The sequence below is a fragment of the Puntigrus tetrazona genome, chromosome 18, assembly GCF_018831695.1.
Source record: "Puntigrus tetrazona isolate hp1 chromosome 18, ASM1883169v1, whole genome shotgun sequence".
Classification (NCBI taxonomy): Eukaryota; Metazoa; Chordata; class Actinopteri; order Cypriniformes; family Cyprinidae; genus Puntigrus; species Puntigrus tetrazona.
In genome coordinates, this window is record NC_056716.1 from 959894 (window position 1) to 987399 (window position 27506).

A 27506-nucleotide genomic window follows, 5' to 3' on the forward strand; every position below is an offset into this window, starting at 1 on the left:
CCGACGCTCGTGCCAAAAGCATCAAGGGCCTCGTTTTCTCGCCACTGTTACAGACTGGAATTTCTTGAGAGGAAGTCGTGTATGTGTGCTCACGTGTGCTTGAGCGATTGTGTGCGTGTTTGTAACTCGCCATAGCCAAAATCCAGCAACTGTGGAGTCATTGTTTTAATTCTAATTGAGTTCAGCACGGAGTCATTCCCAGAATGCCATTTAGTTAGTTTTCATCGCATGCCTCCATTAGAAAATCAGATTTGGTGAAAGGGCAGAGAGTTTCATGATTTGGTACTGTTGGAGAAGTCGTTGCGTGCAGACTGTGTCACAGATCATCTATAAGCAGGCCTATGAAGAATGTCTGCAGATTTCAACACAAGTCGAGTGCCTGAAAATCAAGTTCTGAACCCACAATTTTTATTTGTTTTTTGTAACTTTTGGTTTCGATTATCTGCATGAGGATATCAGGAAAGGTGACCGTCTGTAAAGCATTGTTTTCATGGAACCAACTCCATCCACTGTTTGCAAACGCAAACAGACTTTCATCCACTATTATAAGAGCTTTATAGTACAGATGGAAAAACATTGACAGTAATTTTCAATCATAGGCCTAAATGTTTTATTTGGGATAACTTGAGTCTAGCCAATTAAACATTTTTGATGTTTAGTGTAAACTTATGGGCTTGTAATTGTTGAATTTTACCCCAGGATTTTTGTTTTTTTTACAATTGTGCATTCTGATAATGCAAAAAAAATGCTCTAATAAAAATAAGATTGTAACAGGCCTATGTTACCACACAAAACAAATGACCACTAATATTTAAAAACAAATAACATAGTTGGTTTTCTATGGTGGTTAATGTAAATAAAATATGTAATAATTATAAAATAACTATTTTGGACATAATCTTTAAGTATATACAGATTATATATTGTAAGTATAATGCAAAAATAATGTTTAAATGATAACGATTTAGTAAATTAAAAAAAAACCTGATGCTAATAGACTATCACATACAGTCTAGCCCAAAAAGGTAAATGCTACAGGCATTTCAATGCACCTTAAGCTTAAATCTCAAAAAAATGGCATATGCAAATAATTGGAACTGCTCCTGGAGCACTCTCGATCGAAAATGAACGACTTTCCAAAATGAGCGGCTGCTTCAGCATATGCGAAGTGGAATTTTTGTTCCAGTCAGATTTCGCTGTGGATGCCACAAGATTAAAAACCAAGCCACAGACGAAATGTCCTGTCGCTCACTGCTGGGTTAAACCAAAAAAAAAAACTTTAGGCAAATATCTTCAAACATTTAAGTGTCTGTGAGCAGATTTGAAATGCTGGTGGCGTTTGTTTCTTATTCTTACCCACTTATTTGTTTATGCCACCATGAGTTTGTGCCTCATGTTTTACAGCACAGTGTCTGTGGGGAGTTGAAAGCTACTCGCCATTACACACACACACACACACGCACACACACACACACACACACACACACACACGGATGCTCACTACATAAAGAAAAATGAAGAGTAATGACAACGGGGTGTTGACTGTTGTGCTTCTGGATCTCAGGAGAGCTAGAGTACACCCGCCAGAGAGAGAGAGGGGGAAATGGCCTGTTTTCTCTGAAGAACAGTTGAGCTCTTATCATCGTGGGAGAGGTAGAGATGGACCGGTTAGGGATGAGAGATTACCAGATCCTCAGATAGTGAGGAAAAAGCGAGGGAAGATCCGAAATCGTGTGGATGAAAGCGTTCGATGCACCTCTATTTGGATTTTGTCCTGATTCTGTTGTCGTAGCTATCAGACGAGCATTACCTCAGCTCTAGTCTGTCACTCTTTCAGTCTCTCTCTTTTTTTTTTTTTTCCCTCCTCTGTTGATTTTATCGGTCTGACATAGTTACACGTTTTGGTCACGCTAGCATAAAGAGACCCCCTCCCCCGAGAGGCTAGATTGTCTCGTAGCGATTCAAAGGACTTTGTGAGCTGTGTGTGAGAGCGAGAGATTGATAGGGGTTTTCTAAAACAGAGCAGCCTCTTTCTCATGAACGGGGTCGGGGTTATAAATTAGCCTGCGTGAGAGAGAGAGAGAGAGGAGCTCCGGCCACAGCCGTCGTCGCGGGCCGTGCTTTATTCTCCCACAGTCGGCGAGGATGAGCCACCGTCACTTCTCCTCCCCTGTCCGCACGCCTCGAACGATGACGGGAATGTAAAGTGGGCTGAACTATGCGCGGAGCCTATGAATTCCTGCACAGATCAGCAGTATAAACATACACACGGTCACACTCGTGTAGGGGTGCGCCTTTCAACCGGTTCCCACGTCTCAATCTCGCCGGAATGTTACTAGCCCTATGGGGAGCATTTGGACGTGCTCCCTTTTCTTTGCCTTTATTCCTATTGAATCCCTTCGCGCCATCTGTTGTATCTTTACCGAGTGAAATATGGAATCAAAGCACTGCTTTACTGTCACCCGGTTGCCGAGGACTCCGGAAACGAGAAAAAGGCTCACTCGGATGGGGCGCTTTGAAAACACACAGTAGAGCAACAGTATGAGTTCAAATGGAGATAAGGCCTGTTTTATCACAGAAACTCCTGGCAGGAAACTTTATGACCTCATCGTCTTCAATGCAGGAGCCACTATTAGCAGTGTAATAGTATCTGTCCTATGGCAGCTATTGTCAAAACACCCTTGTTCCCTGTCGAGCACAGAGGTTGTTATCAGTTAAAGACTGCTGACTGGACTTGACTCGCGATAAAACATTTTGCACATGACTTTGGCATCAGAACAAGTTTCATTTGCATCTCGCAGTATACGTATGACCCGATCAGACAACTGACATTGTGCGCACCTTTAAGTATTTGTTCATATACTGTTGCATTTTGAGTTTTCATTTTAATTTTTGTTTTAGTAATAAATTGCTTTTGTATAAAAAAAAAAACTTTTTACTATTTCTTTTAAAAAATGTTTAGTTTATTATTGGTTTAATTGAGTTATATAGGTAATTTTATTTGTTTTGTTTCTGAGGTAGCATCTCAGTTAAAAATTTTCATTTAAGAACGTTTAGTCTTTGTTTAGCTTTGTTTTAGATAATAATAGCAACACTGGAACCACATATCAACCACGTGTAATTTTACCCTCCCTGCTGTTATAAACCTGTGTGTGTTTGTGTGTGTGTGTGTGTGTGTGTGTGTCAGCTAAATGTATGTCAGGATTGACATCAATGTTGAGACATCATAAACCGTGTTGTTAAGGACCTGTTATCACATGAACTATATTTTTTGATAATTTTTGTAGTGCTGTCAAATGATTAATCACATACAAAATAAATGTTGTTTTTTTTTTACATGATATGTGTACTGTGTATATTTATTAAATATATGCACATACACACAAAGACAGTAGAGTATTTATTTTTTATTATATACTTAATTTTTGGTGTTCCATAGAAAGAAGACGCATCTATCTTTTTATAGCCACTTTTGGGCTATATATATATATATATATATATATATATATATATATATATATATATATATATATATATACACACTTTTTTTTTTTTTTTTTTTTTTTTTTTTTTTTTACTTTTTCTACATCAAAAAAATCTTACTTTACTATGATACTAAAGGTTTTATATTGTAAAGTACTCAGGAAGAAAAGCAGAGGAGCATAAAGGGTCACGGTGATAGGAAGGAAGATAGATGTGTGTGTGTGTGTGTGTGTGTGTGTTCCCAGGTGCCTCCTGAAGTCACAAAGCTCTTTTCTAGAGAGTAAATGGGAAGACAGTAACTGAAAACGAACAGCCTTTAAGAGACACAAACTGCCTCTCCAACTGAGCTTCCTCCATATGTTTTCTATTCTTTGCAGCACACACTGATGCAGTGTTTAGTCTTCAAATGCTCCCTATCTTGGCTCTGTCTTAAAACTCCTTGCCTACGTGCATCGTTTTTCCTGCAAAATATAATCATCATTAACCACTTAATATTCCTTATTCAGTGCTACTTATTTCAAGAAACATTTACACTTTTTAATCATCTAAATGCATCCATGCTGGATAAAACTATTTCTTTAAGAAAACAACAAAGTACTTGCATAGTGTACTTGAATGATGGTGCTTCAAATATAGCATGGTATATGTCCTAAAACCATAGCTGTACCCTGATACGTTTTGTTAGCTCTCTTTCTTCTCTCCTCCTTCAAAACAAACTCTCTGGCTGCTTTTGTGCGCTTTCCTTCCCTTTTCTCTTTCTCATACAGAAACGCAGCCACACCTTGTTCCTTTATATCTATCAGTCAGTGCTGCTTTTGTTGGGAAGACCGATCCTACCAGAGTCCATTCACATCTGCCATAAAACACCTGTTATGTCACGCCGGGTCCGGAGGAAAGGAGTGACTCACCAGGGTCTTTACGTTCGAGCTCTGAACCGCTGAAGGTAAAAGAGCCACACCGTTCACATTCAGCTTCAGATGCAGCTCTGCTTCAGACACAATCGGGCTTCAGTTTGCCTCGCCGTCGCTCTACCTGTCCCGCTCAGACTGTTTCCTAATGTGCGGCCTTGGCAGCTAACAATATAACACTGTGTCCTCATGTTACTGCTGTGCGGCGTGAGAAAGGGACGTTGTGAGAAGTTTGCTGTCTACCTCAGCCAGAAGCTATTAAACTGTTTATGAAGCACTAACTGAAGTATTCGTTTCGGGCACACACACACACACACACACACACACACACACACACACACACACACACACACACACACACACACACACACACACACACACACACACACACGCTTGCGCTAATGTGCACCGTTGATCGAGTCCAGTGTCCGCTCTCAGACACGCAGATGGTCTTTTTTAGAAGATTTGAAAACCATGGATTGTTTTGAGGTGGGATAGACGCACAGGAAGTGGAGCTCACTCTCTGGACTGGCCTTTGCGCCTCAGTGGACTTGTCGTCTGGAGTGGCCTCACACTGTGTACTAACTAGGTGCGACACACAAAGTGTCAAGAGTCACATCTCTTCCGTGTTAATCAGAGTTTTTGTTGTAATCGCTTCCGTTGGGCTACATCAAGATGCACTCGAGGGTGGACTCGACATTCAGTTATATCATAGTCGATAAGAATTTAGGTCTGGCTCTTTTCTTTGTGAAGATGGACAACTTTACATGACACAATTATTTCCTGATTATTAGAATAGAATATGCAGAGTATGTCTCGATTAATCGCATTCAAAGTCAAAGTATTGGTTTACATAATACGTGTGTGTACTGCATATATTTAAAAAAAAAAAAAGTTGTTTCAACTTAAAATAATGTTACCCTGCTGACTGACTTATTTTTTTAGTTTAGTCAACTTAAAATTGTACTATTTATAGTTATTTAATGTTAATTTAGGTAGCTGCCTAAATAAAACATTTTAAGTCAGCGGGGTAACACATTATTTTAATAATTGTTTTACTGTGTATTTATAATTTGTTTTCAACTGCTATACAAATGTTTCTGGTAGTTGTTTAGTTTTGTTTTTGTTTTTTTTTAAAATCTAAAATACAATTAAAAGTCAATAATATTTAGGAATTAACACAATTAAACGTAACCGTTTTTGTTTTAAAAATGTAATTTATTCATTACTGTGACTTGATGAATTTAATGTGTCCAAATAAATGTATTTATTTGGCTTAAAATGACTGAGCCCAAACTTCAAACACTAGTGTACTTCTGGTTACTAGTAAAATGCATGTTGTGAATGCCATTACATAAATAACTTTGGAGTCTGTAAAATGTTTTAGTATTTTGATAAGTCTCTCATGTTCTTAGCAAAAAAACAGTACTTATTGAGAAGCATTATTCCATTTTTTTTTTCAATCTTTTGTTTTATGACAAATAAGTTTACATAAATGACACTCAAATTAAAACCTATAACGACATAATAGCAGAGTTACTCGATTGCAAATAATACGATACATATCCTAGGCTTTGTTCAGATATGCAGCAATTTTGTTGCATGTCTGACTAAATACCCCCCAAAAATCCAAAATACTTGCCGCAGCATGTGCACGAGTGTGTGATACAATGCCACAGACGATGTTATCTCATGCCCCTCATGAGTTCAGCGCCTCTCGGTGTCATGAGCATTTCACAATACTCCAAAATTTCCAGCTTTCCATCATCTCTTTCCACGACGATAGCTACTCTCCTGTAAATGTCCCCGGCGTCCCGCTGACGCTCAAGTCATTACTGTGGCAACGAAATATATACCGATTTTCAAAATGATAGGGTGCGCAGTAAACCCTTAAGATTAGATTTTTAAAGATTTCGCGCAGTGTACGAAGAAACTCAATTTTTTTAAGCATCACCTCGTTAAAACCCAGCATTTCGGTCATAAATGAGCTTGTGTCTTTGTTGATTATAGGTTTTTGTTAGGCAGAGACTGAAAGAAAACAAAAGAGAGGGGAAGAGGAACCGTTCCAGCTGCCTAGTAAAAACCACAACACCTGGGATGAAGGAAGTGAGCGATCGTGTGTGGGTTTGTGTGTGGGTCCCCTACGCAGTGATGTTTCTGACCCCAGCCGCCTTATAAAAGGGCCTTTGATGCAGAGGCAGGCCTGCTTTAGCATGGCAGAGCTTTAGGTGTGTGTGTATGTGTGTGTGAGTGTGTGAGATTAGGAGGTAGAGGGTGTACTTTAACCCATTTAGTACTGGGCGCTTGCCAGATTTAGTAGCTTAGTTGACTAATCCCCTTCCGCCTGCCCTTTTCTTACCAACAAGTGTCCGTACTTGTGTCTTTGTGTGCGTGTGTTTGTGTACGTTTTTTGGTGAGCTTCTGTGAGAAGCAGAAGAGGGGATCTGAGAGAGCCGGGAAGCGCGTTCACCTCCATTGATTGTTTCCTGGCTGTAAAACACGTTGACGGTTTCCCTGATGGGATTTGAAACAGACCCGTACGTTTAACTGGACAGCAGCTGATTCAGCTCTCGTTCTGCAGTGTCCCATGCGTTCTGTCTTTTTCTCCTTTGCACTCCATCGCTCCCTCATGACTGGATTTTGGAGATACCGAGGGGACTTCCCTGTTATTCTCAGCCACAGTTATACAGCGCTTTTGAGGGCTAGGTTGCATTTAAAACAACTATAGTTAAATTAATGGAACAAGCTAAATGGAGTTTTTACGGTGGGTTGAAACCTAAAATGAGGTCGTGGAATCTAATAATCAAGTCAGTTAATAAGATTAATGTAAAAGGAGGGAAAATGGAAAAGCTAAATTAAATGTTACTTGGTATTGTTGATGATAATACCTACTTCTTTTTTAAAAATTTTTTTTTATGTATATACCAAAGACACGTTGATAATCGTTTCCTAACTGTTCTTTTTAAACGTTCAATCATCAGATTATTCAGAAAAGTATAAATATTAAACATTTTTCAAACATTGAGAATGGTAAATGTTTTTGAGCACTAAACCAGCCCAAAAAAAAAAAAACAATGTATGGATGATCATGTGACATCAAACAATGGGTAATGGCTGAAAATTCAGCTTTGCATCACAGTAATAAATTACATTTTATATAATTGAATACAACGTATGTAACACATTTATTAATAAATATACATTAATGCATAAAATGAGTAAAAAGTTAAATTGCAATGATGCTTTACTGTTTTTGCCTTATTTTTGATCAAATAAATAAAGCGCAAATGTAAAACTCCTGCCTTAAACTGCACTTCCATGTACTTACTGTAATGTAGCCTACTTTGCTGATCTTTTTTTCCTTTTTGTATCAAATTACCCTGCAAGAACGTCCATATGTTATGCTAGCGACGCTCACCGTTCCCACTGTTCTCCACAGTACTGTGCTTTAGCGTATACTTCATCATCACGATTAAGAGAACTAATGTAGTGTTGTGTTTTTTAATCCATCTGAAGTTTAATGGCAGCGCAGCATTTGAAGTGGTCTGGCGTGTTCGCGTGCGCGTATGCTTCAGTCTCGCTTGGCTCACCGAAGGCCGGGTGCTTTCTGTCTGAGCCGGGCGCTCTGTCACGTTGTTTTACGGCTCAGCGCTATAGAAACCGGGTCAAACAACTCGCTCCGCAGCTCTTCCTCTTTCTCCTCCACCACCAACACCACCGGGGCAAAAAATGTCTGTAAATAATCTGCAGAGATTTCTAATTAACCACAGATGAATTTAGCACAGAAATCAAAAGGAATAAAAGCTCGTCGGCTCAGAAGAGGCCATTCGTCTCCCTATTGCATGAAGCAATATTAAACACATTAAGGGGATTGTTCACCGAGAAATGTTATCATCGTATACTCATTCTTTGGTTCTTTCCCTGCAGCACAAATATTATGCTTTGCTTGTTTTTTGTTTTTTTCCCACAAGCAATTATGATGAGCAAGAACCCAAGCCTGAAGCTTCAAAAAGTACCCTGGAGGTTAAGATGAAGATTGACAACGAATACTGGAGGAAATTAGAGCTGGGCGCTATGGCCAAAAAATGATTTCGAGATTTCGGTCAACAATGATAATTATCACGATAAAAGTGACTTATTTTTTTATTGCTTTCAAGTTTACAGGCAGATCTTTGCTTCATTTGGGAATATGAAAAAATCTGACAGTTATTTTGTGGTTTTAAACTATAGTGAGAACATGACAAGCTTTCCGTCATTTATCTTTTATCATTTATCTAACTATTGTAATTGTAAAAAAAAAAAAATGCATGTCTTAATGAGTGATATTGTTTGAAATCACAAACAGGTTTGTGTTGCCTGATGATATCAATAATAAAACATCTTTTTTGAAGAAATTAAATCGAAAGGGGTTTGGAACCTGATTGCATGATGACAAAATTAGTATTATCATTCCTTTAAACTGTACATTTTAGTTGTTTAGAACTTTTTCTATATTGCTTGCATTTGTGTGTAGTTATTGTTGTGATATCACTAAAGTGCGCGTGAGATCTGTAACCCTGTCAAACATTGAACACCGTTATTGAGCGTCAGATGACCGCAATAACCATTTCTAATGTTATCGCAGGAATTTATGAACATTCCTTTCATTCCTGTACATTTTAACAAGATATGGTGGTCATGTGCAGCATTAGTGTTTAGCATAATTTTTACTGTGGTAGTATTTAATAATATTTTAAAGTTTCTGAATAAATTTAGTAATTTAGTTTTATTTCTTTTTTAGCAATCGATAGATAAATCAAAAAAATAATTGCTCACCTAAAAATGAAACTTGGCAGAATTGAATGACCCTCAGAGCAGATTTGGAGAAATTAAGCATGTACCATTAATAAAATCAGTGAACGGGTTCCCGTCGGATTGAGATTCTGAACAATCAACATGATCCACAAGTAAACTAATAATGCTTATGCTTATAATGCTTAAATGACATATTTGTTTAAATCTGTTATGAACCGTTTTCTATTTTCAGCGTTTGATCTGGGCATATTTGTCTCCCGATTCAGGCTACACAGCTTTTTCCACTGGAAAAAGCAATTTTATAGATAAATATATTTTTATATTTTAGGACTACGGTTTGATGTTCATTTCTTAATGAAAAATGTGTTTCTTGCAAACACACTGTATTTTGCATCACAATATCAATTGGTGGACTATAGTTTTTTTTTTACTTGTGAGTTATTGTGATGTTTTTGATTAGCTGTGATTTTCAGCGTTTAGCTATTCCTATAAATAACCCTTTCAACGTTTTATGCAATATTTGTGTTTTATCATAGCTTTATTTCAATTTTGGTAATACTTTATTTTGCGCTTACGCCTATTAGTTGCCTATTAGAATATTAGCCATTTATTAGTGCTAATTAAGCATATATTATTGGCTTATTCTGCATAACCTTATTCTACATCCCTAATCCACCCGATAACCTAAACTTAACAACTACCTCACTAACTATTAATAAGCGGCAAATCAGGAATTAATTGAGAGAAAAGTCGTAGTTAATAGTTAACAAGTGTTACCAACATAAAAAAAAACAGCTAACAATAACAACACTGTTCAGCACTAAATAATTGAGCAGTGTTTATGGCAAGTCTCCGGGCCCCCTTGAGTCGGTGCCGAGGACCGCACCCTGCGGCCCCGTCTTTCTGTAGGTGCACACAGCAGCTGGCATTGTGCTGGGGAGCTCGGTCGCCATCTGGGCCCTTACATGAGCCGCTGGTCTCCAAGACTCAAAGAGAGCCACAAGAAACAGGGTCCAGAAGTCACAAGAGGACAGCGACACGACGTAGCTGAACTTCACAGACAGGATGCCAACCTGAAGCACTATAATGCACCCTAGATTAACACAACAAAGCGCTACCTTAAAAAGCTCTTACCTCCTCGCATTTAGGGCGGAAATGCTGAAAGCAGCAGAGTGGCGAGGACGGGGGTCCGCGTTAGCACGTGAGTGTTTCTGTGGCGTTAAACGCTCGCTCTTCAGCGTCACAGCCGGGATTCTGCTTGCTCGCATTCATAGTTTGTTTTTGCGAGTGTCTGACTTCAAACAATAAATGCCTCAAGAATCTGGAGCAAGTGCGGATAGATGAGGCACTGAGAAAGGGCAAGCTGTTTCTGTGCTTGCCGTTTTGTCCCCCCTCGACCAAAGTTGAATGGAGCCAGTTCAGCTCGGTTACAACCCCTAAGGTTCTCGACTCAACATTTTATACGAAAGTATCTCTGAGGGGAACTGACCATCTTCAGTAAAGTTCATATGTTATTTTCTAGTCATCTTACCTTATGTAATGCATGTTAATAGTTTTTAAAAAGCACAGCACTAACCGAGGAAACATTTGCTGCCGTTGATAGCTTTCGATGCGTTGAAGTTGTTTGTGCATCTTTCAAAATTAATTTAGCTTTTGTTTTAACTTGTGCATAATTAAATCAACTGTGATGGTAAAATGGTAAAAGCAGCATCTTCCGCATTACTCCAGTCTGTAGTGTCACATGATCCTTCAGAAATCATTCTTGTATGCTAAGTTAGGTTTTTTTTTTTGAAAGTTCCAAATGATGTATCTAAAACAAAATAAATGCTTTTAATCTAATATTTGATTAACTTTTGGTTAATACAAATATTAGGCCTAATTTCATTCATACACAGTTCAGACACTTTGCCTTTAACCTGCTCTGATGGGGATGTTTGAATTATAGTCATGCATATTATTTTCAAAAAACCCATTTAATTAACATTTTATCACTGTAGACGTCACAGATGAAAATGATGTGAATGTTTTTGTTTTTTTTCTTTGTCTTAGCTAGTTCAGTCTTGAACCCATGTGCATAAGAACACGACACATACACATCATCTAACTCTTAACTAATATCTACTGCTTCGTTTTCTCAGAATAAAACTTCCTTAGGGTATTTTTAAAATGACAGGCGGGATTTTTTGTTAAACTCGGTAGCGTTGGCTGGCTTTCTGGGGAAGCAGACAGTAGGTTCTGGTTTCCAGTACCTCTCCCCTCGGCTCTAATTGTTTGCAGGAGCTGCAGTTCATTACAGTGCTAACAGCAAACTGCTAACAGCTTTGACCAAGGCCACCCAGTGGGCCTACAGCTCCCCTTTTTTTCCCCACTCTGTCCATCTGGCTCAGAAAAAAGCAGTAGAGATTGAGGGGGAGTTAGATTACAACATATCTCAAAGGGATGCGGAGCCCCGTAAACCTATGCCTTTGAAATGAACCGCTAACCAAGAGGCTCAATGATCTCTCACACTTGTTCCCGAGGAATGACTAAAATATCGGTCTTCTGCGATTGATCTAACACGGAGCGCTAACCCACTATTTACCATTAAGCAGAATATTTCTCTTTTGGGTTTCCTGTACACAGACATGTCGAGACTTGTACAGAATTGCGGGTGGGGTACACCATTTTGCTCAACATCACCTCAAACCACATCTTTCATTTACCAGACAAACGTCTCCGTTAAAGGTCGCGTGTTTTGGCTGTGGAAAGTTGCGCATGCTGGTATTTTGTTGTCGGGGCAAACTTCACGCACCCGGAAGCCGGCTTCAGGAATGCGGCTTACGGGAGAGCGGGGATACACTCAGGAATTGTGGGAGGGTTGGCGGTCATTGGATTACAACACAAACACACAGGCCGGGAGGAGCCCTGGGCATGAATAATTCAGCCACTGTCGGTGATTATAGCGGCCCACTGCTGTTTCTGCCGTTCAGCGGTGTTACTGATCGCCATGCAGCACCACGCCTGTGCGGTCACCCCGCATGAATACTGCAAGACGCTTTGCTTATATGAATGCCAGAACACTATACTCTTGTTTTACATTCTGAAAGGAAGAAAGGCTTGGAGGTCGTGTGTCGATTTTTCTTCCTGCGAGCGTGTTGACTTTAGTGAGTTTTGGGGAAGTACACTGATAAAAAAAAAAAAGAGCTGTTATATTGGGTCGGTTTTGTGCCTTTGTGTGTGTTTAATAGAGTGAATGGAAAGGAAAGGAAGAATAAGGCTTCTTTAAAAATTGGGAGATTTAAACCAGATGAAGTATGAGATTGTTTTAGTTTCTTAGTTTAAAAATATATTTATAATACGCGACCCTGCACCACAAAAGATATTAAGGGAATATCACGTTCCATAAAGATATTTTGTAAATCTCCTATCCTAAATGTATAAAAATGTAATTTTGGAATAGTCATGTTTTGCTAAGGACTCCATTTGGACAAAAAAAGTTTTTGTTTGTTTGTTTTGTCTTTTGCACCTTCAGATTCCAGTTATATATATATATATATATATATATATATATATATATATATATATATATATATATATATATATATATATTATTTTAGATATATTTTAGAAAAAAAGTCTATATTATATTTAAATATATTTAAAAAATCTCACCATTGTTAGTCTGATCAAGCAATGAATGAAGGACATGTTGAAAATTATGACTAATGTTACTACTTCTGGTTCATTTGTAAGACTGGAAATGTCACGTCAAGCGCATTGCATTATGGGTTTCTTTACTCCGTGCAGTGTGCTCCTTATTCTGCACATTTTGGCAAATATAGGTCATGTGGATATTCTGGTTGAAAGTTTGCATGCTGTGCACAATATTCTTACTACATGCTGCAGTAATAGTGTGAAGAGCAGGATCAAAATTTGAACAGACACATATTTTAATGTTGGCCTCTTCTTAGCTACAGGCAAACGTCCTCCTCAAACAGAATTTGGGGAAAAGTTAAGAAAATTACATTTCTGAATTTGAACAGTGGTTCTCTTTCCACCAAAATATTTTCAGGCACATTCCTACTTGTTTTTATGGGTCTGAGAACGCGAGCCGATTCTTAAAAAGCCACGAAAGTGACCACAAGGGACTGAAAACTAGAAATGAAATATTATGCATATTTGATGCCTTCATAAATGTTCCACCCTTACAGCAGATGCTCAAAAGGTTATCTTGATTCCTTATTCACTGAGGCATGACTGACTTGTCACGGCCCTCATATTTTCCCAAATTATTTAATAAGACTTCTTTTTAGTGAACTTTTCGGTTTCGAAATGCTGGAGAAAAACAACGTTAGAATTGAGTCTACGCTAGGAAACAATCACAAACAAGACGCAGACTCCCTTGGGCCCTAAACAGGGAACGGAGTGAAATTCCCTCTTCTAGTTAACATGGATCACAAAGCCCTCTCTCTCTCTTCTTCTTCATTCTCTCGCTCTAGCTTCTCATCTCATTGTTAGTGGGTGTAACTCGGAGAATGGCGTCGTTTCATTAGGGTTAGAGTAGGAGCATTATCTCTATCGCTGGGCTCCATCATCCTCAGCACTGGCTTCTGCTTTATCTGGTTCTCATGACAGCTCTGAAAAGCCCTTTCCCACAAAGAGCCACTCAGATCTTTAGAGCGGAGGGAAAGCGATCCGGGGCGTCTTTGGAGACCGATCTGCTGGTGGAAGCACAAGAGCTCTGCAGACTCATTCAGAAATCTGCACACATGCAGTAATGCATGCAAAGCCAGGCATTTTCAGACGCGCAGATGCGTTCGCATTCTCTGGCATTTTTTAAATTCACGCATGCAACGCTTCAGAGTTCTTTGTTCGAAAAGAGGGAGAGGAGCAGACAGAAGAGAAACCGTGTCAGAGACTCTTTTGTTCGACTACAGTAACCCTCCTCCCCCTCTCTAATGCCTCATGACCCATGCTATTGTGTGTTCGGTCATGTTGGTTAGTTGGTTGGGGTTAGAGAAGGTTCAGTTCTGTTAAATAAGTTTGGACCACATGCTTAGCTTTGTCTGACCCAGAAAATTAGCATGGAAATACGTCTTCGGGTTTTAGATACAGTGCGTGCGTGTCAGGCGAGGCCAGCACATTTTTGCGTGAAACATTTTGCGAAAGAAGTTAACACGAGAAGTATTCGGAAAATGCGCTTTTTGAGACCGCTGTTGAATCGTGAGATGGCAAGATGGGCTCATTTAAATGAGTTATTGCTAAATTAGCTCTGTTGCATTCCTCCCGATCATAGCAGCCTAATTCATGAGTTATAAGATGATGTTGTTAATCTTATTTTATCTGAGAGCATGTCCTATGAGGGTTAGTTACATCTGTGTGTGTTTAAAAGAGCGAGCTGTTAAACAAATGCCTGTATTAATCGTATTGCAGTTTTAATATCCAACAAATGGATATTAAATTATAAGGACACCTGTGTGAGCACAAAACTCAAGTCTCAGTTCTGTGTTTCTGGGCATTTATAAATGGTTTACAGGTTTACTTTTAATAATAGTAATAATAATAGTGACGATGATGATGATGATTATTATTATTATTATTGGTACAATATAAGAAAAAAGCATTTTTTGAATAATATAAAAAAACGTAAAAATTATTCTGCCTATTATTAGTAATAATTATTCAGTATAATTTGTACATTATTTTGAGTAACATAAATTATAAGTTATTATTATTTCTTATTTTAATAATAATAATAATAAATATATATATATATATATATATATATATATATATATATATATTTACAATAATAATAATTAAAAACAAATTGTAGTATTGATTAAATTGTTTTATTATTATTATTATCACATACTACTAAAAATAAATTATTATGATAACTTATTATGATGTTTTGTTGCTGTTTTTAATAATAACAATAACAATAAACCAGATAATTATTATTAATTAAAAAAAAAAAATGTCAACATATATGATGTTTACCACCAATATTCTCATTTAGGTCAAACTGTTTATTAAATTTTTAAAATTTAATTGTTGTTGTTATTAAAAACCCATTAATTCCTATTTTTTAAATAACATAAAAAAAATATTAATGTCGATCTGAGACACTTCTGCGGCTGTGTTTCAGTTGTTGCAGTCTGGGATGAAGGTTTAATTAAGACTTTTTAATCTATGATTGACCCGATGTTAATCCAAAGTGAGCGTCCATCCTGAGGGAGATTTATTTATTTTTCCTTCTCAAGCAAAAACTAGAAGAAGGTTAGCTTTAACATTCCCCAATGAAAGTCCAGTGTAGCCTGGCCTGCAAAGCCTCATCTGTCCCCCACCGGATGTTGTTTGTTCTCATCACTAGGTCCATCAGTTCTTGTTAAGCTGTCCGCAGCGTGCTACAGTTACCGGTTATGTCTTGGGCCCCTCGTGGCACAGCTCTCATCACACACATTCATTATCCGATGACACACTCAGTCACAGGGCAGCATGAGTTGTCCCCCCAGATGGGCCTTCACGGATCCTGTTCTGTGTCTTCCCAAGCTGAAAGTTAGTCACAGCATTTCCCTTCAGGGATCAGCCAAGTATCCATGCATCCGTCAGTCTATCATAACATTAATTAGGCTGGGTTAAACTCGACACATGTCTGGACACGGTCACGAAAAAAATGAAGAAACGGAGATGTTCGCGTGCTAATTTAATTCAGGCATCTCTCAAGTGCTTCAATGCGAAGTCTGAGGTCAGAATTAACAGATAATGGAGAGTCATAACAGAGATTTCTAGAGCTCTGCAGTGATTCAATATTTTTTGCAGAACAACACAGAGATTAGATTCTTGGCAGAAAATGAGCTCTGTGACTAACTAAAGTTAGGATACTTTATCGTCTTTGTGGTGTTTCGTTTGTTAAAATCTTCACAAATTAACTTCTATAAATTTCCTCCCAACTCACAATAAATTTTAAGTTATCGGTTTCAATCTGACTTGCTGAAGTATGTCAAACTTAAAAGAGCAAAAAGTGTTTCGCGTACTTAAACTCTATGTAAACAAAACACAAAGTTACTTAAATGGTTTTAATTAAATCCTTGAAAGTCGTAAATGTTATCAGCAATGTTTTTATGATCTTAATTAGAGCTTTGAAATTAAAGTTTTTGTTTATATAATGCGTGTGTACTGTATATATGTATTGTGTATATAAATACACACTCATGCATGCATATATTCAAGAAAAATGTTTATTGCATTTTTATATGTAATATAAATACATGTAAATATTTTCTAAATATAAGCTGTATGTGTGTGTATTTATATGTGCACAATAAATATACAAAGTACGTACAGATATATTATGTAAATAAAAACAATTATTTTTAGATGCAATTAAACATGATTAATCGTTAAACTTAATTATATTAGTTCTAATTTAGCGTTTCCTGTTTGGATAAATACATTAACTGCGCATGAGTTTTACTGGATTCTAAAACTGTGTTTTTTAGGAATTACTGCATAGTACCTAGTGTTGACAGCTCAATAATTGGAAACAAGTGAACATATCCAGTACTTCCTCTGACCCCTTTTTTTTACACAGTAGTTATGTGTGCCAACTAGAGAGCAGTCTGGTGTGTGTGTGTGTGTGTGTGTGTGTGTGCGCCAAACGTGTACATTCACTCTCTCGGGAAAGAGATGTAGCTCTAGCAGCTGTGGGGATGTAATTCAGTCCTGTATGCTGTCATCATTATCAGGACCCCTGCGGTTGTTGGCATAGCCTCAGAAGTTTGCCAACTGAGATAGGGGACTTAGTTTTGTATATACGTTTAGTTTTAAAGAATTTAATATAACAGACCTACCAGGTATTGAAAGAACAAGGGAATGAGTGGTGGACGTGTAGACTTAAAGAGGAGGTAAGTGTCGTTCTCTGGCCGAAAGAGTTGGAGGCAGACAGCTGGGAGAAATGGCCTGTATCCCTGCATTCCTGCTCAGGGTCAAACATGAGTCTGAGAGACCCTGCCAGATCCTCCGTTTCTGGAGGATCGCTTTAAACAAAAGGACTGTGTTTCTGAAAGCATGTTCAACACCGCTTTTTAAAACACTGTGGGATTGATGCACATCATACTTGGATCATTCAAAGAATGTCACAATGTGACACACATTAATAAACCTTGATCATGTAGTTTATGTAATTTTACATTTTTATAACGGTGACCTTACTTAAAACACCATTTAAAAGTGTATGGGGTCAGTAAAATGCATATATTTATTCAGCAAGGATGCATTCAATTGGTCCAAAGTGACAGCACAGATTCTTATATCAAAATAAATTCTGCTCTTTCAAACTTTCTGTTTATAAAAGCGATCATGTTTTCCATAAATAGTAAGCAGTGCAACTGTTTTCAACATTGAGAATTGTAATTTTTTTTGTTCTTAGTCTTCCAAGAATGGAACATTTTATCCCGAATATTGTCATGAAGAAGCTCTTTTGATGGCTGCCATTGCCTTAGCATTGGACCGTGATGCATGTTGAGCATACTGTAAGCCTGGAAGCTGCCAGGGATTATTATTAGTGTCTCTTCACTTAGACTGGGCTGACATCTCCTCCTGTTGCATAATTTCTAGAGTTTCTTGGAACTGAAGGAGTGTAATTAGTCATCAGGAGTAATAGATGGAAATTGCCACTTTGGCAGCTCTCCTACTGATTGTCATTGAGGGATCTTTTTAAAGCGTCCGATGTGTGTGTAATGGCTGGTCTGCGCTCTAATTTCAGGTTTCTCGAGGGCTTTTTTCGCTGCGTCGCATTTTAAGAAGTACCATCAACACGCAAATCAAAAAGCTGTTTACCCCAACACGAGAACGCGAGCGAGATATATGTACCGCTTCGACAACGATATCAGACGGCGAGAATGAATGTGCATGCCCACATCAGATGAGGCCTTGCATGACTGCCGCGATTGGGACGCAATAGACACTACACGTGATACGATTCCCGCAGCGGTGTGGGCTTTATCGTGGATCTGCGAACTTAGACTTGGACTTGGAGAAGAGCGGAGGCCGGCTTGTGGTGTAAGAGATGAGATAATGCTGAGAGATTGATTCTTAGGAAACCGTGAATAGCTTTTTGTTCTGTCGGGGAAGTTTCCAATGTGATTTATTCTCGAGTCATGTATGAAATGACACTGCATGTAAAGGCTGTTTTTATGTGTATGTTGTTGCAGTTTGCTTCCATACTGAGACAGTGCCTGAGGCTGAAGACCTTCCATATCAAAGCAGAGGTCAAACTCTGAGCCCGTGCTGTTTTACTGTGCCCCTCTTCTCTGTCAACCATCCTATTTTTTTAGATGCTTTTTCAATCAATGCGCTGAATTTCGCTTTAGAACACTTTGGAATAGGGAACACTTGTTCGCTATTAACTACAACTTTTCCCTCAAAAAATTCTTAGTTTGCTGCTTATTAATAGTTAATAAGGTAGTTAAGTTTAGGTATTGGGAAAGATTAAGGATGTAGAATAAGGTCATTTAGAATAAGGCATTAATATGTGCTTAATAACTACTAATTAATGGCTAATATTAATATGCATGCTAATAAGCAACTTTTTACTGCCATTATAATGCTTGGAGAAGCCAGGAAAAAAAATTTTGTATAATTTTGATGGTATGCTAAATCTTATTGCGTGAAAAAGGACACGTTTCAGCCTGCATGTTTATTTATATTTAATAAGTTCAAAATAAAATGAATGAATTAATATAATACAACATGTAAAAAAAAATGTAAACGTATGTAATCAGACCGCAAGGCTAATTCTAAACGATCTAAACAAATTTAACATTTTATTGAACAGTAATTTGTAACTGATTGATGTCTTAGAGTTAATGATGTAATGAATAATAATAATAATAATTACAACTGTATTTTGATTTCGTTTAAAGTATTGTGAGAGTATTTTGTATTCTGAGATCTTATATCAATCTGAGTATATTGTTGCTCCCCTACGAACTGAATTACCCATCTTTATTTTTGTAATTTCGGAGTGTTTCAGTCAAAAATCCATTCAAAATTCATCCCTGATTTGTCCCTCTGCTCATGTTTCCTTTCCCCGCCTCTCATCGTATTGCACGGAGAGTGAGGCATGGCTCCTACCGCTTCTTTTGTGGTGCTTCCTTTTGAATGTCAACCTGTATGTTTACACACAAGCACTGCCCTTTCTCTCAGCGTTTTAAAGGTTGCATGAAGGGAAGTGAAATCCCCTCAGCCCTTTTGCAGTCTCCCCACAGAGCACTTCAAATTTTCATTTGGCTCTCCTCCTTGGATCTCCTTGGCTCTGCCGTGAGCTCACTTGCTATTTGTCCAAATTGACGGAAATAACTCTTTATCCGTAACGCGCATCCCTCGGCCCCCGGCCTCCGTGCCAGCGAAGGTTGTCGGCGAGCCCTCTCGTTCTGTCACAGTCGCGTCTCGATGTCAGGATGTTGTGTTTCCACCGTCGCCCGTCCGACCGTTGTAATTCTCAGCTGTCACGACAGTCACACGATACTGAATTTGAAGTAAAAGCGGGAAATTGTCCTCGAGAGCCTCCCGGGGAGATTCGAATGTATTTGGGGCAGCAGCCCAGGAGGAATCTGACAGTACAACAAACTAAGAGGTTGAGAACGGTTGAGCCGAGGAGACGTTACATCATGCGGATTGCGCTCAGAGGCAGATAGTGCCCTGTTTCTGCAGATACCTCTTCGAGAGGATGTGCTGGATGTGTATTTAGAGTCTCGCTCATTTACAGAAACCTTCCGGAAGTCAGAGAGACTGAAATAGTCACACTAATACCAATTTTTTACAATATTCATGCGGCTCAGATTGAATAATCCCTCTAATGTGCGGCTCTCCGTTGCAGATGCGGCTGCACGTCACGGCGCAGCTCCCATTTTAAACTTTGAAGTTTCTTGCAGCGTCAGCGCCTGCAGTGTCTTCCGAGCTGCTGCCCCACTAATGATATATGTAAAATAGGAGTTTTTAATCTGTTATGAGGAATTTTAATTTATAGGGGGTTTTATTTCTGCTGCTGCTAAGACAAACAAAGCTTGCTCTACATCTATTGCTCATACATTGATATATTTTTTTTTTTGTTAGTTTTCAACTAATATGCATTTTCAGTGGCCAGTGCTGAAAACAAAAGAGTGAGGGCTCTGATATGCAGATAACTACAATAAAACCAAAACTCTAACTCTTAAACTGACTGATTAAGCAAAAGAATTAAACTGTGTCCGAACAAATTTATCTGGAAAGCATCATGTAACTTTGATAGAAAGGTATATAATGAATAAGAGTCAGCAGTTTAATTTAAGTACATATTAAGATAATACTGATTTAGGTCAAGCGGTTACCAGAAATTGTTCATTATTTCTTCAACCGATGTCAAATATCTACCCATTTTAAGATATGGATATATTGGTTATTTCTAAATGTACAAATACCGACTTTTTTGTATAGATTTACATTTAGTTTATGTTTTCGTTTTGATTTGTGTATTTTAGTGCTACACGAGAATAAGTCTCATTTAAGGGCATTCAAAACATGACCGATCAGGGTCAGTTGACCCAAAACCAAGCCTAATTATACAGGACTTTAAGTCCAGTTAGTTGACCGTTAATTCAGGGAAGCCACCACCTAATTGTTTTTGAAAACGTAGTTTTACACACCCTTACATGCCATAAACAAGCATGCATTTTTTAACCTCCAGGGCCTCTGTCTGTGTTCATAACCTCAAAATACCCTTTCTCTGCCCACTGCCTTGGTGTGCTGTATTTTGAGTCTTGGCAGGCCTAATTGGATGAAGTGGAGCATGCTGTAATGTGTTGTCATGGTGAAGCAGTGCTGGGCTGTAATGTGATTTGCTGTAGTGGCAATCAGGGCTGTAAATTCTCACCGATGAAATCGGGAGTGTGTCAGACGGCTAGTGTGTACCAAACGTAGGTGTGTATCGCCCGAAGTCTGCGACCCGGAGGAGGTACACACACACACCGTTGCCAGCTGATATCCTCTGGCATGCACTTGACTTCCACACAAACAGTCGGGAGAGGAACTAGAGCTGAATTGATCAGTATTGATGGGCGGGAGTTTGTCAGACCATAATGTTTGTCGCCGCAGGGAATGCTTGTGTGTTGGAGCGCGTCTCCTCCTATCCCTTCAGTATACGAGCATGTGTGTGCGTATAACAGGTCAGGAACACACACACACACTTTCTATCTTTCCCAGCGTGTGTCTATGCAGGCGACGTCTGTGTGCGATAGATAAACCCCAAATTCATAAGCTATGAATCAGGCTTAGGCTGCCTTTGATGTCCCATGCTATGAGGAGACATTCCAAAGCCTTCTGTATTTGTGTGTGTGTGTGTGTGTGTGTAGAGCGAGCCATATTAGCGGTACGAAGGCAAGAGCAGCAGCTGTCAGCTCGTACCCATCAGCTTTGCTTTGACTCTATTGTCGGAGGAGACAGTGGGTAGATGCCTGCAGGCTGGCAGTGCCACACACACACACACACACACACACACACACACACCGCATCTACTGTTATTTCACACGTGGATGTTGTATCACACCTAGCGAGCTGTATTTCATAATATCAAGCTCATTATTTTGACACGTGTCATGTCTTTTTCTCTTTTTGCTGTGTTTCCGATGTTCAACAAGTCTCACTGACAGACATATATAATACGTAACGATAGCTTGATGAGCTGCTGTTTCTATAGCAGCGGATCGTAACAATGCTAACAGCTCACTCTGGTTTCTTTGACAGATCACTCCGTCTTCTGACAGCTTGGTGACGCCCACAAAAAGGAACCGACTGGCCCGTAACTCATGGCTTCCTTGGTACTTGAACTTTTTCTGATAAAATATCACACACACATGACTTAGAACCGGGAATTCACAGTGTTGCTTTATACTCAAAGTTCCCTTTATTCCCTGACTTATTGAGCTCACTGCCTAGTTGCTGTGTCTGATTAAACCCATTTAGTTTTAGACTCTAAATCTCTCTTGCTGGAATGTTTATCTACCTAGGAAACTATTTTGATCATAGACAAGATGCTGAATCATAAACATGTTATTACACTCGAGCTGTCAAGACCGCATCATTGGCAATTCAAAACTAGGGCTGCACGATTATGGCAAAAATCATAATTGTCGATTAGTCGCTTAAAATTGTAATTGCGATTTATTAATTATGATTATCTCAATTTACACTGGATGATGTTTATGCTATGGATTGAAGCAACTGCATGCCACATTTTTACTTGAACATAAACAACCTGAAAACACTCAAAAGTCAATTATACATTGGATTGGTTAAATCTTTAAATAAGAAAAACACATCGTAAGCACACAGATTAACATAAGTGGGCTTACGAATAATTGCCACATTAAACGATTACACAATTTTGGCATCCAAACGTCCTGTTTAAAATGATTGATTCTATTTTTTCTGGTGGGCTAGATGGCATGAGCAGCGTAAACATGTTGGATCAAGTCATGTTTGACTTGTTTGATTCAACTTGGCAAGCTGATTTTGAACATCATGGACATTTCAAGTGAAAATTTTCATGTTCAGTTCAACTTTATTGCCTAAATAGCACCTTTTAGCATTATTCAGTTGCACATCTTTAATTCAGCATATTTAACTCAATTTTGGTCCACGTTCAGTTTGGAATGTTTGACGCTCAAAGTCTAATGAGCTGACTGTGTAGACAGCATTTTGGTGCATCATAAGGCACATTGAAATGTTCAGTTAAACATGTTTGATACCACACTTGCTAAATTAAATTGACTACCATAGACATTTGAATGATATGCATGGTATCAATGTTTTTGGCTTCAGATTTCAAATCTAGCAAGTTCACTACCTAGATGCCATTTTTACGTATTATAGATGCGTAGGAATGTTTGATCTTGATGTTTGTAGGCAACATATTTTAGTATTGTAGACGTGTTGTAACTACAGCTTCAAGCTCAAAGTCTTGTAAACACTGACTTGTTGGAATTGTTGATTCCACGCATTTGATTTTATATTGGAACGTTCAGTTTAAAATGTTTGATTTAATATATTATTTGACGATCAGATCTTATTAAACTGACCATCTAGACAACATTTTTCAGTAACGTGGGCATGTTGGAACATCAAATTTGGCTTGTTTGACCCTTGCTACCAAAATAACGTAATATCAGACATGTTGAAACGATTGACATGTTCAATTCAGCATTTCAGACTTTGATTCAATTTGCGTCTTCCTCCCTACCTCCCTGCCTACGCAACATTTTTGAACACCAAAGACATGATGTAATGTTAAGATTTGACACATCCGTTTCTATTTTAGAATGTTTTGAGTTCTAGAATTGTTGGAATGATTGAGATGGTCTATCTATTCAGCGCTCTGTTTTGAAACCGATGCCAATGAGCTCACTACCTAGATCCTGTTTTTAAGCATCATTTATCGTTCAGTTGAACGCATTACCAGAGGCAGTGCACATTTAGGCATCATTTGTGACTATTAAATTTGAATGTTCATCTTAAATGTTTGAACGGGCCTATGAAGTAGGCAGCTTTCGAGGACCTGACAGCTAGGAACCGAACCGGTACAAGCTTTTCTTTCCGTTGCGCAGTTAGAGATGCTTGTTGGTATAAGGGTACTGTTGAAGAGATAAACACACAGAAGGCCACTCCCTGACGCCCCACCTGGGAGATTTTCAGCCTGCAGCCTCATCTGTTTGTTTCGATACATGATTTGTTTGTCTGGTGTGTGGGCCGACCTGTTTTTCCTCTGCCGTGTTGTGTGTTTGTGTGGTGTGATAATGGCTCGTCTCTCAATGACCCGAACAAAGCGTGTCTATGCTTGTGTTTGCACTGCTTCGTTTAGGAGCCCTCAGGACAAACTGGTGTTTCGAGTTTTGTTGCCCTTGAGCAGAATTCACTTCCTCCTCCTCTCATTTTTTGTTCTTGTTCACCTTCTGGAGTCTTCCAAAAATCCTGAGATTCTGGTTTTCTGGCCAATCACGTGTGGATACCGCCAGGCTGTCTTAAACATGATCGGGTGTTTATATGGATTACGTTTCATGTGTTATTGCTTGGATGGTTAAATACAATACTTAATTTTTTTTCTCACCCTGTTTTATAATAATACTAATCTTGTTTGACTTAGCCATGTGCTTAGGACTCTCAGATTACACACGTTCTCTTGCTTTGACTGTCACATTCACAAACCTGAACACCTGTGCACTTGTCAGCCAGATGGCACACATGGGCATTTCCTAGTAACCCGCTGGCCTCCTGAGATCATCATTCCATATCCGCCGTTACGTTTCCCATTACATACTGTACAGCTCTGATCACAGCGTCCTCCATTCTCAAGTTGCTGATGTTCCTACCAGCAATGTAAAAGCAACCAGAATAATTGCCCAAGGAGAGCATTTAGTTCTTGACTGCTTTTTATAACTAAGTTCCCATCACTACCCAGTGTCCTATAATTAGGGCCCTTTGAAAGCCATTTTATTTTTTCCCAAATTCCTTTTTTTTTTTTTTTTTTCTAAACTTTTCTGGCCTTTTTTAATGCGTTTTATATTTTTTATCTCATTTGTTTATTTTTTTACCAAATTCTGTATTTTCTATTTTAACATTCTGCATCCCATTTTAATTAATACATTTTTTTTGTAATCAAAAAAGGCATGCTTAATAATAATTGCATTAATAACAGAAGTTTTGTTAACATAAGTCCTATGTTTCTTTCAGAGATTATTCAAGTTAAGCCGAACTTTTTTGACAAATTGCTGTGACTTTTTTATGTTTCTGGTTTTATTTGGTATGATGATTTTAATATGCTTGGATCATTTTTTTTTATTAAATGTAAAATACTCATGAAGTGACTCTCAAAGCAATTCTGGACATGATGTTGATGCGAAGTAAAATGTGCTTTTGATTTATTCATTTAATGTTTGGCAAATTCCGTGACATTCCGCATTATATGGTAAATTAAAATTGTAAGACTGAATTCTATGATTCTGTTTGTTTTTGTTGCATAATAGAAATCATAGGACCTTATCTATAGCACATTAAGTTGGATTCAGCAATGTATTTTTGTTTTTTTTTATTAAGGTTCGGTTTGACACTAAAAACCTAGTGAGCTGACTGTCTAGAGTAGACCATGCTTTTTGGCAACATGCACATCAGAACATTAAATTCTGAACGTTTGATTTGACCCACGCTACTTAGACACGCTACAAAACACGTTGAAACAGCAACCGTTTCTTTGTTCTTTTTTGCTCGTTTTTATCTCACATGATTTTAGTGGCAGTTCTTTAAAGGTGACGAGTTTAGAAACAAATGATCTGAGTGTTTTATTACTAATGGCACGCTGTGCATTAGCATACTAACAGTAACTACTCTCAGCATGGTGCAACCCTCTCTAAAAAGTTGTCTCTAAATTTATCTCCCTTAGAGTCAGCCATCACAGCTGACTTTGTTACAAATTCACCTCCTTCAGCAATAAATTCTCAAGAGAATTAATGTCACCTGCTGTGAGCAATGTTCACATTTTTATGCAAACATTTTTTATGTTTTTTGGGGGAGAGACTGCGGTAGATTTAAAGGTTAGCTTGAAGGTTAAAAGTTATATTTGCCATATTTTTTGAGTATGTATCAGTTACTCACTAAAAGTTTGGTCTTTTAGTCCATATATCCCTATGAAACGTATCTATTAGGCTCTGACCGTGTGGGATCTGGCACTACATTCATTTTATTTATTTTATTATTATGTAAACGTGAAATCAGTTTAATGATAGACTTGCATAACACCAAGGTGGCCGTTATTTGGAGATTTTTAAGATAAATGGCATCAGCTAATAACTTTTTCTGTTTTACCAATGAGTCAGAAGCGGGACATTACTAGAACGGTGTATGTGTCTAATAACTTAACAAATCTATAAGTCTAATAAGTCTGAATGACTGAATGAAATGAAATATAAATGTCATTGCTGCATGTTTTATTTACTATCTTTAAAGAAAATGTGGTATCATACAAATGTGGGCCGTTGGCTACCCATCAACCATAATCCATAAAAAAAATTGATCAACCACTAATCAGTTAAATTCTAATATATATTTCTGATTTTTAAATAAATTATGTAATAGCATTAAAGCAAATATAACAATACAACTAGAGTTTCCCCCCCTGACTAGACTATACTGTAAAAATGCAGTGTGCATATCCCACTCTGTGATGTCTACACACAATTCCTCCCATACTCTATAATTCACATTTGCTTGCATTTTCTCCACTTTATTGATTAGCTTTCGCTCACACTATGGATTTTATGCACCTTTGACCTTCACCGCTTATCCTAGTGAATTAAAGGATTGTGACCAGCGCCTGCCTGCATACACGAAGCAAATGCGGGTCAAATACACAGCCTCGTGAAACAGTAACGACCTTCCTGTCTTCACCATGTCCCCACCCCCCACCCCCCGCGTTCATTTCCTGCGTCACAAGCTTCTCCTGTCCTTCACACCCAGTCACACAAACCCTATAGGGCAGATCAAACGTGCGGCCCATGCCCTCCGCCGCACGTCTATTCCTTTTATACACACACCGGCCAGCTGCTACAGCCACGGGGGTTCGCGTCTGACACCCCGAAAACAACGTGACAGGAAATCGATGGAGGAAGCAAGCTGCGTTGTGATTGACAGATCCTGTCCCGGCAGTCCGTGGCAGGTATACGCTGAGTCACTGGCTGTAGGCTGGGTTTGTATGCGCGAGAGGAACGAGTGTGCGATTTAAAGCCCCAGGACTCAGGACTCACACCAGACCCTGTCTTTCGGTGTCTGATGAAAAGTTGGTTGAAGCATCATGGTGTCTTCTCGTCAACACAGATTAACCTCGTTTAGATTATAGAATTGTAATCGCCACTGGTTACGTGTAATCGCCTGCGTGTGTGGTCTCAGTTTGAAGTAGCAGAATCAGAGCTAATTACTATGTGAGCAATTAAAAACAGTTTGAAGTCTTTCAGATCTGGCACTTGGCGTTGGCTCGCTTTCCAGGAGTGTTAGTCGAAAATCTGCATACTCCCTCTCATTCACACAGTCCATACTGGCTTTTCCCAGTTCACTCGCATGTAGAAAAAAAACAAAAAACAAGGAATTTACTGGCTAAAGGAAAAACAAAGCATTAAATTGGAGAGAAACGCCTTATTTCTGCAGCTGTTGTTGTGAACTTGCCCTGTAAGTGTTTTGTGTGTGAAGTCAGCCAAATGTTGGGGGGAGTTTTTACACGGACTCGCCTTGAAGTGCTTGTACATTCATTGAAACAAA

The 27506-nt window shown here is 38.5% G+C and overlaps 1 protein-coding gene across 2 annotated transcripts in view; it reads left to right on the plus strand.

Moving 5' to 3' along the window:
• Positions 1-27506, plus strand: part of sipa1l3 (signal-induced proliferation-associated 1 like 3) — a 67401-nt gene that overhangs the window by 7996 nt on the left and 31899 nt on the right. Inside the window, exon 2 of one of the 2 annotated variants that reach the window (XM_043264533.1) lies at positions 21951-22024. The exons of the other annotated variant lie outside the window; for it this stretch is intronic. The gene's annotated coding sequence lies outside the window, so the exon portion shown is untranslated. The remainder of the gene's footprint in view (positions 1-21950; positions 22025-27506) is intronic. 2 annotated transcript variants of the gene reach the window in all.